At 36.1% G+C, this 21,066-nt stretch overlaps 1 pseudogene; it reads right to left on the minus strand.

The window, feature by feature from the left end:
* LOC120144573 overlaps positions 1–19,772 on the minus strand; it is a 34,457-nt pseudogene extending 14,685 nt beyond the window's left edge.
* Between the last annotated feature and the right edge of the window lie 1,294 nt (positions 19,773–21,066).

The raw sequence follows: 21,066 nt of genomic DNA on the forward strand, positions 1-21,066 counted from the left end.
CCCATGTACGATTGTGATTCAAAGACTCCATCTCCTCAACCATGGCTGCCATCCACTTTTCGTTTTCCTGACTAGTAACATCATCATGAAAAGTAACCGGATCATCACTGCTAACAATATGTGCAAAAGAGACCAAGTCTTCAAAACCCAATCTACTCGGAGGCTTTATATTCGTCCGTCTCACCCTGTCTCTGGCGAGACTATAATCCTGTAAATCATCCGTAGTAGAACCACCAGAAGTCGGTTGAGACGTTTCTGGTTTCTCAACTGGAAACTGCTCGAAATCCACCACTGTCGTGTCTTTCTTCTGTTGCAACATGGTTTGTTCATCAAAAACAACATCTCTACTGGTCACAATTTTCTTCGCAACTGGATCCCAGAACTTGAATCCTTTGACACCTTTCTTGTAACCCAGAAAAATGTACTCCTTCGATTTTGCATCAAGTTTGGATCTCTCATCAGCATATACATGCACATAAGCAGGACAACCAAAAATCCGTAAGTTATCAAAACTAACATCATGACCAGTCCATACCTCTTCTACAACTTTCCCATCCAATGATGCCCTTGGCGATCTGTTGATAAGATAACACGCCATGTTAACAGCCTCGGCCCAGAAGTGTTTGGGAAGCCCCACATTCAACCGCAAACATCTGGCTCTTTCATTCAACGACCTGTCCATCCGTTCCGCAACACCATTTTATTGTGGTGTCTTGCGCACTGTAAAATGTCTCTTAATCCCGTGCTCCTTACAGAAGTGTAAGAACTATGAATCTGTGTACTCCGTACCATTGTCAGACCGCAAACACTTGATTTTTCGTCCTGTTTGGTTTTCTACCTCTCCTTTCCACAGCTTGAACTTCTCAAAAACTTCAGATTTCTGTTTCAAAAATACACCCAAACTTTCCGTGAAAAATCATCAATAAAAGTAACATAATACCTAGATCCACCCAAAGACGATGTCGTGGAAGGCCCCATACATCATAATGCACATAATCAAGATCCCTTGAGTTGTGTGCTTCGCAGTCTTGAAACGGACTTTAGTCTGTTTACTAAGAACACAATACTTGCAAAAATCGAGCTTACAACTTTTGACACCATGCAACAGTTTTCTTTTGTGTAATTTTGTCATACCACGTTCACTAAGATGAGCAAGACGCATATGCCACAGTTTTGTAGTATCATCACAGGATTCAACAGAATGAACTCCACCTGCAACGTACTCCCTAACAATCTATAATATTTCCTGCAGTCATCTTTCCTTTCACAGTCAAAACACCTTTAACAATCCGAATTGTTTCCCTATCCTCATCAGCCTTAGGGATAAACCATTCTTGTGCAAAGTGCCCAAAGAAATCAAATTCTTCTTCAAATCTGGGATATGTCGAACACCACTCAACGTCCGAACAGAGCCATCATACATCTTAATTCTGACATCACCAATACCAACAATATTGCAACATCGATCATCACCCAAATAAACAGAACCAGAATTAACCGACCTGTATGTCGAAAACCATTCCCTATTTGGCGTGATGTGATAAGAACATCCAGAATCAAGAATCCACGCATCCGTCAATTGAGTCGTTGAAATAGAAAGCGTATCACCCTCACTGCAATCAGAATTTTCATCCTCGACCACGTTCACAGACTTGGATGAAACATCACGCTTCTCATCAGTCTGCTTTTTCAACTTCAGACAGTCTCGCTTCATATGTCCCGCCTCCTTGCACTTGTAACAGTGAATTGTCTTCTTATCCCTAGATTTGGATCTGGAATTCCGCTTGCCAGACCCTGCCTTCTCTGGCTTCCGTCCACGGTCTCGATTACCCTTGACATATAAGCTATCGGCTTGAGAGTTTTCCCCAGCATTCTGCTTCCGCTGGTTATGAGCCAACAAGGCTGCAGTAATCTCCTCAACGTTGATAGTCTCTTTCCCATATGTAAGAGTAGTCACCATGTGTTCGTAAGAGGGAGGCAACGAACACAACAAAATCGCTCTGTCTTCATCCTCAATTTTTACATCAAGCCGAGCCAATCAGAAACGATTTGATTGAAGACATTCACGTGTTGCGCCAAATCATGATCGTCCTGCATCTTCAGCCCATACAGCCGCTGCTTTAGATACAGTTTTGTCGTTAAGGATTTGGACATAAACTGACTTTCCAACTTCCTCCAAATTTCGTCTGGAGACGATAGATGCATGACGTGATACATAACCTCGTCCGCCAAGCATAATCGTATGGTTCCTGCCGCTCGTTGTTGCAATTCTTCCCAATCTTCCTCCTCCATCGACGCCGGCTTTGTAGGTTGCAAAGCCTTCAGGATCCCCTGCTGCGCCAACAGATCCTTCACCCTCGTTTGCCATAATCCGAAGTTACCCAGACCATCGAATTTCGCAACTTCGAATTTTGCTCCTGACATCTAATACCAATTGTTGATAAATCGGGCAAAGTAAACGAAAGAACACAAGAATTTTAACGAGGTTTGGCAATGTGCTTACGTCCTCGGTGCCTAAGCGGTGCTAGAAAATTTTTAATCAATGATAATTAGTTTAGGTTACATCTCTATTTATAATAGAAAACCCTGGTACATAATTACAAAATTATCCCTGTACCGTACCGCGGGGGCACAACCCCCGCACCCCCAACCCACATAATCGTAACCCCTTCTACAAGACTTTCTTTGTAAGGACAGTTGATGTTCGCCCACTCCGCTCCATCCCCTGTCCTCTTTACCGGTATATTTATGAGCCATACCTTACAGAAATAAAATGGCAGATGGTAACACATATCAATGATTATCATACCTGCCGCCCATGAGTTATTCTTAAACGAGGATAGTGTTTCAGAATATCATGAACGCATTGCGCGATCATTGGCCAGTTCTGAAATAGGAAACAAAAGTTTGCAATTAGATGCTGGAACTAGTAACCAACTAGGCTAATTTTGGTTTAGATGCTTGGAACTGTCTCTCACCTCTTCTACGTTACGGTAATGTACAGAAGTGCAGAACTTGTGATTCTCAACCTTTGCACCTTTAATATCCTTGGTATTCTCGACGAGGGCTTTTAAAACCTGCAAAACAAACCCAATGGTGTTCACGATTTGATTTTGTTTAGGCATGGTCTAGAAAAGAGGTGAATGGAAGATGTACGATCGTAACGTTTACACACCTCGTCAATCATAGGGATGAATTCTCTAGCAGGCTGGAAAAGATTTACCTCCTTGCCCTGTCATATAAGGTGATGTTTTATATGAAACGAGACAATAAATTCAAGAAGCCGTTCGAAGTATTACGAGTCTTACCTGTTGGTCAGTTGATCTAATACAATTAGGATGGTCATCAGACTCTGCGTGTCTCACAGGGCCCATAATGTTCATCCCATGGCTACCAGCATAATAAAGTTCAGTTAGTCCTACCAACTCATAAACCTGAAATAAAAAAACAAAAGAGATCAGACCATGTCGTTACTCAGATTCGGACAGTAACTACTGAAAAAAAACAAAAGGAAGTTCCTGAATGATCTACCATCTACCTTATCACGACTTCTGCCACTAATATTGCTGTTGGGAAATGCTTTGCACCTCTCTGACAGCAGAACGCATCTGAAATATGGTAAGATGATATTTTTCCCGCTTAATTTCAATCAAGGAACAATGGAGTCGACCAAAGAATACTATATACATGCACCAAAATGGACTGTCATACTTACATAATCAGACACAATGCCCGATCTGGTCTACTATGGGGAAAGAGTACCATCATAATCTAGAAAACGGCAATCTTTTTGTTTTTGGCATTTTCGAGATTTGGTCAAAATTTAAGTGCAGAGGATATTTAATCTGCATAGTCAGAGGATAAGAGCAAGCAAACAAGTTCATCTAGTGAAGTGTAGTTGTCGTAACCGGTTTTCGTCCGGGCACAAATTTTTTACTTTGCGGGAAAAGTGAGGTGAATAAATGGTTTTTAAAATAATTTGGGAGTCGCCATCGGCCTTTTGGGTCAGGTAGGTCGAATATCTAAAAAATTATCTTTTAAAAGAGTTTTTAAGAAAACATCAGTTAAAAGATAATTTTTTAGGTATTCGACCTACCTGACCCAAAAGGCCGATGGCGACTCCCAAATTATTTTAAAAACCATTTATTCACATCACTTTTCCCGCCAAGTAAAAAATTCGTGCCCGGACGAAAACCGGTTACGACAGCTTGGCGACTCTGCTGGGGACCGTCAGACTTTTAAAAAGCAATTATAAATTGTCTCTATTAATTATAAATTAAAAATTCATATATTTAATTTATAATTCTTTCTTTTCAAATTTTTTTATATACCTATTATTTTTATAGTATTTATATTAATATTTCAGTTTACTTGCAAGTATTTTATTTCATTATTTATTTTTCTGTCAGAGGTTTGAACATTTCTCCTCAAACACAACACTTGCATTGCATAACATAAAGCTCTATAATTGAGTTTGTCCCTTTTAAGTGGGAGTGAAAGCGACGTCTTCGTGAGAATTTATTCTCCGTGTCAGACCTAGCAAGTAACTTTCGGGGTTCATATGTTCTATGTCTTCGTGAGAATTTATTCTCCGTGTCAGGCATAGAGAAGTGTATCCCCTCGAATTGAACTCGATCCACTTTAGTCTGTGATGGACTAGGATTGAGGGTTAGCAACCCAAGGGGCACTAACAAGGACAATTCGGGTACCTTTATTCTTAAATCTGAAACCCTGCATATAATAAACCCTAGAAACTCTTCCGACTTGAAGCCATGCCGAAATTTTGTCCAAAATTGGTGTACACACAGGATAAATGAATTTTAACTTTCCTTTTAATTTATTTATTTTCTTACTGATTAAATTGCATGTGAATTTAAATTATTTAAAATATGAAGAAAGCATGTTTAAATAAGGATATTTAGGTAGACATTATTATTAATTTTTTTTTCTTTATTATGTAAATTAATTCATTTCTTTTGTGTGTTCTTTATTTCTTCTGTTTGCATAGCATCATGATAAAAGGCATTGATCCTCGTGTTAATTGTCTCATTGGAAACCTTCATCCATGGATAAAAAGTGCTCAAATCAAATAGTTCTAACTCAGAAGTAAGACAGTGGGCTGAGGATTTACAAAGACAAGGGAGACAGTCTGCAGGATGACTATGTATCTGACTTAGCCAGTTATGCTCCAGTTTCACTAAAAAGAAATGATATGCAAGATTTGCGAGGCATTTGGGAGAGTTGGGACTCAAACAAAAAGTTGCAGTTTTATCAGACTTACGGAGACATTCCATATTTGTTCTATGTCGAAATTGATGATGACTTACTTCGAGCACTAATTCAATTCTGGAATCCAGGGTACAATTGCTTCACTCTCATTAAAGAGGACTTGGTCCCTACTATTGAAGAGTACACAACTTTGCTACATATAGAAGGGGCTTTGGAGAATCGAATTTATTCAAGGTCAATTAAAACTCAACCTTTTAGAGTTAAATTAGCAAAGATTGCCGGAGTACGAGAAGAATGGGTAGTATCCCGTACAAAACAAAAAGGCGAAAGCGAAGGCATTGCTTGGACCAACATTAAAGAACTTATTCAGAGTCATCCAGACACTAAAGTACGATTCGATCTCTTTGCTCTGGGTATGTATGGTATGATCATCTTCCCAAAAGTATTAGGATATATTGAAGCTGCAGTAGTAGATTTGTTTGAGTTATCAAAAATTCCTTTTGCAATTCTAGCAAAAACTTTCAGATCATTAAACGCTTGTAGAAAGCTAGGAGGTGGACGATTCTTAGGGTGTACCCAATTGTTATACGTCTGGATCCGTAGCCATTTTTGGAGGACAGAAAAGGTTTCATACCAGCGCTTTAATACGGACAACTCACCATTAAAAGAATTTCTGGAGCAAGAATGACCGAAAGTAATTACGAAAGATATGTGGATTAATACCTTTCGAAATCTGCAAAGCAATGACATTGTTTGGCGATCCCCGTGGCAAATCCAAAGGGAATTCTTTTACAAATGTGGTGATTACAACTGGATAATACTGCTCGAATTGTGGGGAGGAATCGAATATGCACCACTTCTGGTCATAAGACAGTATGAAGGTCGTCAATTTGTACCTATCACTGCTGGATTACATTCGTCTGAGTTCGCATTCCACAGCAAAAATTATAAAAGAAATATCATGGAAGCTTTTACAGCTTGGAAAACAACTTTTTGTATCCTAGCTAAAGCAGCAAAAGAAATGCTAACTCCTGATTATGAGGAATGGAGATCTGTCAGGAAAAATGAAAATATCCCTCTACTAGACCAAACTGAGGATATCTCTATGGAAGATCGCATTAAGGTGGTTCCATCAGAGATTGAAATCCTGAGAGCCGAGTTTGAAGCAGAAAGAGAAGATTGGTCAAGAGAATTAGAGCAAATGAGACGAGATAAAGCTATGTTGGGTGTTGACATTGACTTCATTCATCACAATGTGCAATGTTGAGAGAAACAAAGAAAAAGTTGATGGTGAATTCAGAGCATTAAAGAAAATTACCAGGAGTTATATAAATCCCGGAAAGCATCAGGACCGAGCCGATCAACAGTACAGATGACCAGAGAATTGAACATCGAGAAAAGTCGAGTTGAAGATCTGAAAGGAAAGAATAGCCGTCTACTCAAAAGCCTTGAAAAAGGAAAGCAAAAAATGGAAGATTTTAAGGTTGACAGAAGAGAGCGAATTATAAGACACAAAGCTGAACATCGCGAGATCATGAATGAAATGCAATGAGAAAGGGATCGAGCCAAAGATTTAGAAGAGATGAAGAGTGACATTCTTGATAAATTTGAGGGTGAGAAAAATATCATGTTCAAGGGATTTGAATCTGAAATGAACCATCTGATTGCCGAACTTGAAGTCAGGGGCCAAAGGATTGAAGAGTTCAATGTTGAAAAAGAAAAATGGGAGCTGGAAAGAAAGAATTTCAACACCAAACTTGAGGTAGAGCAAGAAATGGCTAGTAATTGGATACAAAGATGCAGAACAAGATGTTCAAATCCAGAAGCTTAGTCAAGACGCAAGAAGCACGAACAAAACTTGAAGAAGATGAATCAGTCTAGAAACAAAAACTCAGAGTTTAATGCTTACATTTGCAACTTGAAGAGTCATTATTTCAAGAAAAGGTTCGTCTAGGACCTAGTGATCTAAAGAAGTAATGAGAAAGTGCTTCACTGCGAAGACGCATTAGAGATCTTGAAAAAACTCTGCACAATTGTCAAGTCAAAATCACTGAGTTAGAGCAAACTCTCGAAGGAACTAATGAACAATGGCAAAAATCAACTGATTTCTATGTAGAAAGAAGTGAAGAAAGAAGTAATATATTCGAGGCCATGGTACAAATGTGAAGTTGCTAGATATTATGGGGAACTAGCTGTTGAAGCAAAAATAATGAGCATCACGTTGATCTAGTTTAAGTTCGGAAAGAAGGTGTCATGGCTAATGAAAGAAATTATAGAGCTTAATAGGAAAGCTAAGCCTTATATGTAGTTATGAATTATTATAAAGAAACTTTTGTATGCCGATGAAAGTTTTTCTATGACAGTTAACTTTTGGGATCAATACCTTTGCATACATGCATTTTTTGCATACATCATTATTCATTACATTATTTTTTATGTATATTATTATTAAGATAACATTCATTAATTAAAATTTGAAAAAATAATATCAAAAGATTTTCAATCGCAGTTATTCTGGCCAAAAGAGAAATACAACATCACTACGGTATAGACAAGCTACTAAAAATTATGGAGGATAAAATACACGTATTGAGAAACAACATAATAAAGAACAAGCAGAGAATGAAGCTAGAGAAAATTGAAGCCAGTATTGTAAACTCACAAGACATGATGCAGAAAATAGAAGACATTTTAAAAGGCAGGCTATCATTGGAAAAATGCATGAAAATCCTGTATCTTTCGACCAAGACCTATATCCTTTAGGTTCCACCAGAACCAATTTATCTCTGGTACTACACCTATACAAATCAATTCCCGCACATCAGCATTTCAAGAAGCCAACCGCATGAAAAGGACAAGTGGATCATGCATCTTCAAGCAAAATCCACTTATATCAGATGTGAAATAGGGATTTTAAGCTGAGCATCTAATCCCATATTTGAATGAGCTGAAGAAAGAAAAAGTAAATGAAGAATTGACCAGACAGATCAGGAGTTTAGAAGAACAAATGAAATCCGTGGAAATAACTGAATCATTCTATGGGTTTGACGCTAGTGAGTTAAGTTTGGTTCCAGACCTAATCCTCCCCATCAAGTTCAAAGTTCCCGAATTTGATAGATATGATGGTACCACATGCCCTTCATCCCACTTACTATGTTTGCGTAGAATGGCAGGATTGTGAAGACGAGAAATTGTTAATTCACTGCTTTCAAGATAGTTTGACAGGACCAACTTAAAATGGTATACTCAATTGACCAAGCCAACATTAGATCCTGGAAAGATCTGGCTAAGGCATTCCTAGAGCAGTACCGCCACGTAACAGACATGTCCCTGATAGATGGACTCCAAAATTTGGAGAAAAAGAATAACTAACATTCAGATAGTATGCTTAGAGATGGCGTGACACAGCAGCCCAAGTTCAACCACCTATCAGAAAAAGAGGCCATAATAATATTTGTCCATACGTTAAAGCTCCCTATTTAATCATCTAATGGGGAATGCAACCAGAAATTTTGCGATTTGGTCATTTCTGGAGAACTCATTGAAAATGTCTTGAAAGTGGCAAATTGAATCAATGAGGGGTCTAGTTCCAAAAGACCTATGTACCGAAAAAAAGAGAATGAAGTCAACAATGCAAACTCTTACAACAGGATTCATTGAAAAGTGTTACAATAACCCAGCCAAGGTTAAGAAAGAAGAACAAACAATCGAGCAGAGTCCAGAGGATCTCGAAAGGAAAATGAAAGGTTGTCTTTTACACCTTTACTAGTACCCTATGCTGAGATCTATGATTCGCTGTTAAAAGCAGATGTCATACGGGTCATTCTATTGAAAATTGTTTGGCATTCAAAAGGGTGGTTCAAAATTGATCAACACTGGAAAGTTGGAATTCAATTCACCATCTACATCAAATCATCCGCTGCCAAATCATGGAGATAAAACGTGAATGCAATTCAGGAAGAATAGAAAGAAAGCAAAACTGACGTTTCTGAAATAAATCTCCTTTTGTTTGGATATTTCAACAACTCTCCTTAGCGGTATAATTCCACAAGAATTCAGGCCAAAGCATAATGAAGGCAAGATTATTGTGAATATCATCAAGAAAAGGGGCATGAAATTCAACTATGTCCTGAATTTAGGGATTTGGTTCAAAAATTGATGAATAACAGAGAGATAGAATTCTTTGAAGAAGAACCAGGGAAAAGAGAAGATGATGTTTGCTCATCAGATGATTCTAAACCTAATCAAAGAACAATTGATCATGTGATTATTGTGAAATCATCTACAGTGATTCCTGCACCAACAAAGCCGAAAGTAGTTATCACAACTCCTTTACCATTTCCATACAAGGATACCCGCAGGGTACCTTGGAATTATACTACCAATGTTTCAATGGTAGGAGGATCTGTTTCTTTGGAAAAAACAGAAGAGAAAATACAAAATCTGGATTCGACGTCTGAAGCAGTGAGTGAAGTCGGATTCTTTACAAGAAGTGGTAGATGTTACTCTCCCGAAACATCCAATGCATCAGAACAGGTGAAAGCAAAAGGAAAAGCCATGGTAATACCCCAAAAGGTATTTGATGATGAATCCCCCTCCAGTATTGCCTGTAACAGAAAAACAAGCGCAAGAATTTTTGAAATTCCTGAAACATAGTGAGTATAGTGTGGTTGAACAACTACATAAACAACAAGCGAAAATTTCTATTCTTGATCTATTGATGAATTCAGAAGCACACAGAAATGCTTTGATGAGAATGCTTAATCAAACCTTTATCCCTGAAGATATATCCCTCAATAAACTTGACAGAATTGTGGGACATATAGCCGCTGACAATTACATAACGTTCACGGATGATGAAATACCTGAAGGCGGAATGGGGTCATTAAAAGCTTTGAATATTACCACACATTATCATGGTCATGTTTTGCTAGGAGTATTGATTGACAATGGATCCTGTCTTAACTTGATGCCTCTAGTAACACTTCAAAGAATGCCTGTGGATAAATCACACATGAAAAGTTATCAGAATGTAGTGCGAGCTTTTGATGGCACTCAAAAAGAGGTGCTTGGGAAAATGGAAATACCGTTGTTAATCGGACCAGTCATGTACAATATTGACTTTGTGGTGATGGACATCCACCCTACATATAATTGTTTATTAGGGAGGCCATGGATTCATTCTGCAGGAGCCGTTCCTTCTTCATTACATCAGAAATTGAAATTCGTTGTTGATGGACAACTAATATGCGTAGGAGCTGAAGAAGAAATCATTGCGTCTATAACAAGTGATGTTCCGTATATTGAGACCAATGATGATGCTCTCGAATGCTCTTTCCGAGCTCTTGAATTTGTCAAAGCAACCTTTATTGCAGGAAGGAATCAAAATTCCATATCCCAGATTATCTGATTGCACTAAGATGACTGTACGACAGACTTTAGGCATCGGAGCTAAAACTGGTAAAGGTTTAGGAAAGAATCTTTATGGGAGTTCAGTTCCTGTAAGTATTAAAATGAAGAAAGATCGTTTTGGGCTTGGATTTAAGCCCAATTTTCAGCAAAAGAACAAAGAGATGAAAAGAAAGTGTGAAGATAGAAAGGCAAGGTTGAAAGGAGAAGAAATCCTTTGGGAACACATGTTTTTCCCACAGTTGAAGACCACATTCAGATAAGGGGGAACAATTAATATAGAACAACAGCTTGTTGAGGCCTTTAAAGAAGAAAAGTTGACGAAAGATCAAAGCATAGTTGAAGAAGCTATGAAAGGATTATTTATCAACATGATCATGAATACAACAAGACTGGCAAATACTTGGCTAGGATTCGCCCTTGTTTTCCTGGAGAAACACTCAACAATTGGACCGCTGAAGACCTTCCTGTAGTTTTTAATATTAACACAGAGTACATTATTAAGACTGATAAACAAATATTCTGGAGGAAATCAATGAGTGTGAGGATGAACTGGATGTGATGTTCCTATTGAATTATTAAGACTGATAGAAAAAGAAGATAAACAAATTTTACCTCACAAAGAAGAGATTGAGACTGTGAATCTGGGAACAGATGAAGAAATGAAAGAGGTGAAATTGGTACTACTCTGACAATCCAGATAAAACAAGATTGATAATCTCCTTCAAGAGTTCAAAGATATCTTCGCCTGGTCTTATCAAGATATGCCTGGTTTGAGTACATATAGTGATGCACAAGCTTCCAATCAATCCAGAATATAACCGATCCAACAAAAGCTCAGGCGAATGAGGCCAGAAATGTTACATCAAAGAGGAAGTGATGAAACAGATTAATGCAGGTTTCCTACAGGCAGCCAAATACCCGAATGGGTAGCCAACATTGTTCCAGTACCAAAGAAAAATGGGAAAGTTCGAATGTGCGTAGATTACAGAGATCTCAACAAAGCTAGTCCGAAAGATAGCTTTCCATTACCCCACATAGACACCTTGGTGGACAATAGTGCAGGACACGCATGGTTTTCATTCATGGATGGCTTTTCAGGATATAATCAGATAAAAATGAATCCTGAAGACATGAAAAAACAACATTTGTAACCATGTGGGGCACATTCTGCTATAAAGTAATGCCATTTGGATTGAAAAATGTAGGGGCAACGTATCAAAGAGCCATGGTAACTTTGTTTCATGACATGATGCACAAAGAAATTGAAGTATATGTAGATGACATGATTGCCAAATCCTGAACTGAAAAAGAACATATTCAAAATTTGAGAAAGCTTTTCCAAAGATTGAGGAAGTATCAATTAAAGCTTAACCCCGCTAAATGCACTTTTGGGGTAACTTCCGGGAAGCTTTTGGGATTTGTGGTCAGCAAAAAGGAATCGAGATTGATCCAGATAAAGTAAAGCATTCAAGATCTTCCACCACCCAATACAAAAAAAGAAGTTCGAGGCTTTTTGGGAAGATTAAATTATATATCTTGGTTCATTCTCAATTAACTAACAAATGTGATCCAGTGTTCAAATTACTTCGAATGAACAATCCTGAAGTCTGGAATGATGAATGTCAAGAAACTTTGGATATTATTAAGAAATATTTATCCAATGCCCCCATTTTAGTATCACCAATGCTTGATAGACCATTAATTCTCTACTTGACAGTCTTTGAAAATTCGATGGGATGTGTACTGGGACAGCACAATGAATCTGGAAGAAAAGAAAAAGCCATTTATTATCTGAGCAAGAAATTTACTGATTGTGAAATTCGATATCCACCAATACAAAAATTATGTTGTGCCTTGGTGTGGGCTACTCGAAGACTCAGACAATACATGTTATATCATACTACTTGGTTGATGTCCAAACTTGATCATTTGAAATTCTTAATGGAATCACCAGCTTTGACAGGCAGAATGGCTAGATGGCAGATGTTATTATCCAAGTTTGATATTGTATATGTCAACCAAAAAGCGATAAAAGGAAGTGTCATAGCTGATTTTTTGGCCAGTCGTGTATCGAATGATTATCAACCTTTGAGTTTTAATTTTCCAGATGAAGATTTGTTGTGCATATCCATGAATGAAGAAGTCGGAACAAATGATGCATCTTGGAAGCTTTACTTTGATGGAGCATCCAACACATTGGGATGAGGAATTGGGGCAGTGTTAATTTCTCCAGAAAATATTTATTATCCCTTTAAAAGTAGACTGGAGTTCTTTTGCACCAATAACATGGCGGAATATATATGGAGATTCATCGTTAGTGGTGTATCAATTACGAGGTGAATGGGAAACAAAAGATCCCAAATTGTTGGAATACCGAAATTTTACCCTCAAATTAGTGAAAGAATTTGAGAGAGTCACCTTCAATTATCTCCCTCGAGAAGAAAATCAAATGGCAGATGATTTGGCTACATTAGCTGCTATGTTTCAGGCAACTAAGAAAGTTGATATGATGCCAATCAAAATGCAAGTATATGAATTCCTGCACATTGTTATAGTGTGGAAGAGGTAGATGGAAAACCATGGTATTATGATATCTTGCAATATATCAAAAATCAAAGTTATCCACAAAATGCATCTGAAATTGATAAAAGAACCTTGAGAAGAATGGCTGCTGGATATTTTCTTGATGGCGAGACTATGTATAGAAGAAGCAATGATCAAATGCTATTGAGATGTTTAAATACTAGCGAAGCCAGAAACATCATTGAAGAAGTACACAATGGAATATGTGGAACACATGCAAATGGTCTTTCCATGGCTAGAAAAATAATGAGATATGGATATTATTGGGCTACCATGCACACAGATTGCATTGATTATGCAAGGAAATGCCACAAATGCCATATATGCAGATAAGATTCATGGACCCCATCTCCTTACATGTAATGACAGCACCCTGGCCATTTTATGTGGGGAATAGATGTCATTGGGGCAATCACACCAAAAGCATCGAATGGACATTGTTTCATCCTTGGTAATTGATTATTTACCAAGTGTTGAAGCTGCTTCGTATGCCAATTAAGAGGTCCACAGTCTGCAATTCATAAAGAAAGAAATAATTTGCCGGTATGGCCTACCAGAAAGGATCATTACAGATAATGCTCTGAACCTGAACAACAGATGATGACCGAACTTTGTGCACATTTAAGATCAAACATGCAAACTCAGTGGCATATCGTCCAAAGATGAATGGGGCAGTTGAAGCAGCAAATAAGAACATCAAGAGAATCATTACAAAGACCACTGAAACTTACAAAGATTGGCACGAGAAGTTACCTTTTGCTTTATATGCATACCGAACTACTGTTCGAACATCTAATAGGGCAACGCCTTTTTCTTTAGTCTATGGGATGGAAGCAGTCTTACCAATTAAAGTTGAGATTCCATCACTTCGAATTTTGAGAGAAACAAAATTGGATGAATCTGAATGGATCCAAGCTAGATTTGATCAATTGAACCTTATTGAGGAGAAAAGATTGAAAGCTATTTGCCATGGACAAATGTATCAGAAACGGATGATGAAGTCTCATGACAAGAAAGTACATCCAAGAGAATTCCAAGAGGGTGATCTAGTACTAAAAAAGATCTTGCCTATACATAAAGATTTCCGTGGGAAATGGATGCCTAATTGGGAAGGGCCATACGTTGTAAAAAAGGCCTTTTCCGGAGGAGCGTTGATCTTGGCAGAAATGGATGGAAAAATTCTGAGAAATCTAATAAACTCGGATTCTATCAAGAAATATTATGCTTGAAGAAAAAAATGGAAAAAAAAGAAAGAAAAAAAAGGAAAAAAAAGAGAAAAAAAGAAAAAGAAAGAAAAAAGAAGAAAGAAAAAAGGGGGGCTCAAGATGAAACCCGCAAAGGGCATCTTGTAACCAAAGGAAGGATTTGAGTTGAAAACCTGAAAGGGCGGCTCAAATACATGTTGATATTAGGCATCTGGCAATTGCATCCTCTTAAGATTTTGATAGTTTAGGAGGAACTTCACATCTACAAGCATTCTGACAACGTTTGAGATCTTTCAGACAAAAGCTTACATCAATACTCTAAATTATATCAATTTGATTAATTTAGAAATACTTATGCTAATAATTTGTGAGTCATTTGAATTTTTCATTCCTATGCTTGCCATAACTTTGAATATAATTCTATCTATTTATTAATAAATTCTAAGTTTATTTTCTCTAAATTCAATTTATTTGAGATTCAATTTATTTTCAAAAATTCAATTTATTCTTTTATTTTGTAAATAGATTAGCATAATTTTGAAATAAGTTAAAGATTTGAATATCACTTTATGTTAATACTTTTAAAGGCATGGATACAAAGTAAGCAATTATCACCATCATAGAGTTATTTGGAAATGGAACAAGAAGAAATCTGTTTTCAATTGGCAGATTATGAATATAGCCCCTTTTCAGTGTAGCAGCATGAAAATACTTCGAATCTACAAATTATGGCTCTACATCAAATAAATACTGTGATATTCCAGTCCAAACATTAACTGGAGCAAGTGCCACGTTCTCGTAGTAGAAATAAGGAGACCCAATAACATCTTCTAGAAGTGTTCTTTGAGTTATCTGATCTGGTTCGGTAGGAACCACAGAACCAATCATTGGAATTAAAAGATGAACTGCATGATCGTCTTCATTAAGAAGATTCTTTTCAAGCTTCTTCTGCTTATTCCTTTCCCAAAAATCATAGCTCGAGTTTTGCCTTTTCTTGTAATTGGGATCATTGCATAATGGCTTCCTATCTTTACCGGAAGAAGTGTGTCAACAGCCTTAGCCATTTGAGCAGCACATATAAATCTGTTAACTCTGCAATTGATGAATCAGGATTATTCTCTATGACTATTGAAGACATAGCATTTGAGTATCCCATTTTCGTCAAGTATAAAAGTTTACTCTCCTCATCAGAATCAGAATTCAGGATTTTCTCGGTATTAAAAGAACTATCAATATCTGTGAAATCATCTTGAAATATCACTTCATAATCAGATGAGTTGTTATCAGAATCAACATGTTGCATAAGTGCGAGCTTTTCAAGAGCCTATATTATTGAGTTTTATTCTCAAAGGGTTTTGTGACATTATATCTATATCTACATTTTTCAAAGATGATAGATTCTCCGATTTGAAGAAGAAAGATTTATTGGATTTCTACACAACTGAAGAAATACTAAGTTCACCAATTTGAAATCAAATAAAAATGAACTTAACATTCATGCATCATATTTAGGTATTTGCAAAAATAGGTGCATTTTCATTCATTTATCCATGTTAAATTTTGACAGGAATTTCAAGATTTAGCAAAGATTTAATCTATCACTTGATGGATCAACAGTTCCAGAGAAAGTTCATAATGAGAAGAACTCATCTGAAGAAGGAAGAAGAAGTTCATAATGAGAAGAACTTGTTCAACTTTTTGCTTAAATTCATCACTCGGTGGATCAGTACTTCCAGAAGAGTTCATAATGAGAAGAACTCATCTGAAGAAGGAAGAGGAAGTTCATAATGAGAATAACTTGTTCAACTTTTTGCTCAAATTCATCACTTGATGGATCAGCTTTTCCAGAAAAAGTTCATAATGAGAAGAACTCATCTGAAGAAGGAAGAAGAAGTTCATAATGAGAAGAACTTGTTCAACTTTTTGCTTAAATCCATCACTTGATGGATCAACAGTTCTAGAGAAAGTTCATAATGAGAAGAACTCATCTGAAGAAGGAAGAAGAAGTTCATAATAAGAAGAACTTGTTCAACTTTTGCTTAAATCACTTGATGGATCAACAGTTCAGAGAAAGTTCATATGAGAAGAACTCATCTGAAGGAAGAAGAAGTTCATAATAAGAACAACTTGTTCAACTTTTGCTCAATCCATCACTTGATGGATCAGCTTTCCAGAAAAAGTTCATAATGAGAAGAACTCATCTGGAGAAGGAAGAAGAAGTTCATAATGAGAAGAGCTTGTTCAACCTTTTGCTCAAATCCATCATTTGATGGATCAGCATTTCCAGAGGAAGTTCATAATGAGAAGAATTTGTTCGACTTTAGTTTGATCGATGGATCAACATTGCCAGAAGGAGATAAATCAGCATCAATATTTCCAGAAGTGTTCATAATGAGAAGAACTCATCTGAAGAAGGAGAAGAAGTTCATAATGAGAAGAATTTGTTCAACCTTGCCTTAATTCATCACATATGAAGTTGAATCACGACACCTCTTTTGCGGATCAACATTTTCAGAAGGTGTCATAATGAGAAGAACCCATCTGAAGAGGAAGAAGGAGTCATAATGAGAAGAACTTGCTTAACCTTTGCTAGATTTTATCACAGATGAGATTGAAAATATCCCCAGTGGAAAAGTTCATAATAAGAACTAATCCCAGAGGAGACTTGTTCAACATTTCCATCTTAATCAGGAGAAGTCAATTGAACAAATTTATGTCTTTCGTCTTTGCTCTATTCTGTTAACACTAGAATGAGCAAAGAGGGGCAGCTGTAGATACTAATTTTGTCCCGATTTTATTTATTATTATCATATTATTATTTATTATATATTTTTATTATTAATATTATTATTATTACAAACAGGCCCAGATTACACGGCCCAATTACAAATCCCGGAGGCCCAATTCTAGCCCAACTGAGCTATCCCAATGGAAACCCTAAACTAGATTAGGGTTTTCAGCTTCCTCCAGCCACCTCAATCTCAGCCGTTAGATCTGAGAGATCCAACGACCCACACTCATCCAGAACAAACCCTAGGGTAATGATACCCTAGGGACCACGCGGCCGCCGTTCGCCAGCCTCTGCTACCACGCTGCCACGACGCCAACTGAAGGATCCAGAAGGCCAAGCCACAGCCGCACACTTTGCCCTCAACGGTGAGTCACCACTGGAAGTTCGGTGACTCACCAAACTCTACTCTTTTACCCGGTCTGAGACAAGCGCCGGTGATGGCTATAAAGCCACCACCTGCAAAAACAGAGGCAACCAACAACCACAGAGCAACCAAACGGAGAGAAAAGATACAAAAAAAAACAGAGACCAACTCACAACAACCAGCAATCAAACCGAGAAGAGAGAAGGAAGAGTTTACCTTACCGGAGAACCCCAAACGACACCTGAGAATAAAAAATACCGAAGGTATTTTCCTTAGATCTAGGAAAATCCATAACTTTTTAGGATAAAAGAAGGGTGAAATCGGGTTTAGGGTACTTGGATCTAGGGTTTGGGAAGTTTTGGTGTTTTTCAACCACCGGAAACGGTGGCCGGCGATGAGGAAGGTGGCGGCAGACGGCTACCGCCCGGTGACCGACTTCCCTCCGGTGAGGGAAGCTAGAGAGAAACGAGAGAGAGTTTAAACTCTCTCAGTTTAGAGAGAGGAAGAAAATGAGAGAAATGAGGGCTGGCCCTTCGGGCCAGCCGTTTCAACACTTAAATAGCCCTCCCCAAACGATGCCGTTTTGGGGAGGGGTCTGTCTGTAATTAATTAAAAGTTAAACCCTTTCCGCAGCCATCCTAATTTGTAATCCTTACATTTTAGTCACTAAATCAATTTATAATCCTTTTAATTCAGTTCTTTAATTTTAATTCTATTTATTTTAGTCCTTTATATTAAATAATATATTTAGGATAAATAACCATTTTAGTCCTTTAATTCTAATTAATGTTATTTTAATCCTGAGCATGTTTTAATTTATTTTAATTTGACATTCGAATTTATTATAATTTTATTTTAGTCCATAAATTAATTAATGAGTAAAATAACATGTTTAATCCCCGTAATTTTAAATAATTATGAATTAGGTATTTAATGCTATTAGTTTATAATTTAGTCACTAATTTCAATTTCTATTTATATTTTTTTTACAAGTTATATATATAATTTTAATTTTATTGTTAGTTATATGTTTACTTTTAATTATTATTACTAGTATTATTATTATTATTTAACCATAAATATATATTATATAATAATATGTATTTTATTTATTAAATTTTAGTTAATTATTTAATCCTATTTTAGTATTTTTATTTTCCAATATTAAGAAAGGGCAGTCTTAAATAACTGGATTCCATTTTTGATATAAAAAAAATAATAAATATCTTTTTATAATTATATATAATTATTAATTAATTATTTATTTTTTAATATCAAAGAAAAGAGCTGTCTTAAGACCCTAGAAGTCCTTTTCTGATATTTCTAAATAAATAATTTATAATATATTTTTCATAATTATAATCTTAAAATAATAGGATTATAAATTAAATATATTTTGAATTTTGAATTTTGAATTTCTAATAATAGAGACAATTTATAATTAAAAAATACCAATTTTGGGCGTTGTAGGGGTGCTAATCATTCCCTAAACGTAACCGACTATGAATCCTTTTTTATTTCTAAAAAGAATGAATTTTTGGTTAAAACGCAGATCAGTTTATCTTTTAACTGATTTTTTCTTAAAAACTCTTTTAAAAGATAATTTTTTAGGTATTCGACCTACCTGACCCAAAAGGCCGATGGCGACTCACAAATTATTTTAAAAACCATTTATTCACATCACTTTTCCCGCCAAGTAAAAAATTCGTGCCCGGAATAAAACCGGTTACGACATATAATACAAGAAAAATAATATATCTGTATCAGAAAAGATATATGCATACCATCCAAGAGCGGTAAGCAATATCGAAATCATCTGCAGAAGCAACAATGTTAAAGTCCTTGTGCTTAATTAACTTCTTACGATGGGGCGATGATGATCTCATGGCCTCTAGAAAACCGTTGGACCAAACATCCTCAAGCTTTCCAGGTTTCTTCCTGGGAATTGTCATACTTCTGAGGGCAAAGATCCACCTGATTGCTGATAGGGAAGCAGATTCGAATGGATGCCTAGTCTCGAATTGTTTACTGGAATCGGGTCACTGAGAACAGGAGATGAATGATTTGACTTCAACTCCATTAGCTTCAGACCACTTTTAGATACACTAATAACAAGTTAAACTATATACTTGCTTACGATCGAATCAGCTTTGTCAAGTACAGTTATGAACCTTCAATCTTTATCAATCTTTTTGTCGCAACCGTCTTTCGGTTGGGCCCCGGAATTGGGTTTCGACTTGAAAAATGTGGATTGGAGTCGCCACCGATTATTTATTTAAAAAATAAATAGGTTAATCGGATACCTTATATCTTACCTGATCTGCGTCTTACCAAAGATATGTCGGATTCGGGAGTCGATTACGGTCAAGGAAGGATTAGCACCCTTGAACCGCCCTTTCGGTACTACGTAATTTGCCGGTTGTCTTAAATTAAAAAAATTGTAATTTAAAATTAAAAGGTAAAAATACGATCACAATTACTTACCTTAGATAGTTAAAGTGTGGCCTTAAGAAGGTCAAAAACCATGTTAGATAAAAGGTATAGATAAAAAGGTAAGAAATAAATTAATTAATTAAATTAAAATAAAGAGAAAACAATTAAATAAAAGATAAGATAAAGAAAACAAAGATAAATAGTAAGTAAAATAAATATAAAAATAAAAGAAAAAAAGAAAAAAAAAAAATATAGAAATAAAAAAATAAATAAAATAAAAAAGTAAAAATATATATATAAAATAAAAAATAAAAAGAGTAAATATATATATATAAATTAATAAAACTGATAATAAAAATAATATATTTATATATAATCTAAAAAATAAAAATATATACTAAAGTAAAAAAGAAAATACATAAAAAAAAAAAATATTACATGAAAAAAAAAGAAAAGAAAAATACAAAACAATTAATAAATGAGTAACAAGGGAAATGTGCTTATAAATAAAGTTAAATAATAAATAATAATAATTAAAACGTAAAGTAAGAGACCAATCAAAGTATAAAGATACTACCTTTTATTATTTTCGAATCGTTTACAATAGCTTTGCCTTTGTATCTTCTCGTGCTTTCCTCTATGTTTGTGTAAACGTGGTTACAATGGGAGTTACAATGGCTATTTATAGTGCTTGTGGATCATATCTTTAGGAATTTAATCTTAGTAGAACTCTATCCTATTTTTAGGAGTTGAATCCTAGCAAAATGTTATCCTATTTTTAGGAATTGAATCCTAAATTCTATCCTATTTTTAGGAGTTGAATCCTAGTAGGGTGTTGACAGCTGCCCCTCTTTGCCCATAGTCGTGTAACGGGGATAGGACAAATTAAAAGACACACTTTTCGTTCAGTGAGTTGAAAATTAACTCTGATGTTTCAATAACCCCTCTCGAATTGTTACGGATGACTCCTCCATCGTGAAGTCGAGTTCATCTTGAAATGATATGAAATTAAAGCCGTCGTTCGGAATTTGAATCAGCACGTGGCTTCC

The sequence above is a fragment of the Hibiscus syriacus genome, unplaced genomic scaffold (assembly GCF_006381635.1).
Source record: "Hibiscus syriacus cultivar Baekdansim isolate YM2019G1 unplaced genomic scaffold, ASM638163v2 tig00110890_pilon, whole genome shotgun sequence".
Lineage (NCBI taxonomy): Eukaryota > Viridiplantae > Streptophyta > Magnoliopsida > Malvales > Malvaceae > Hibiscus > Hibiscus syriacus.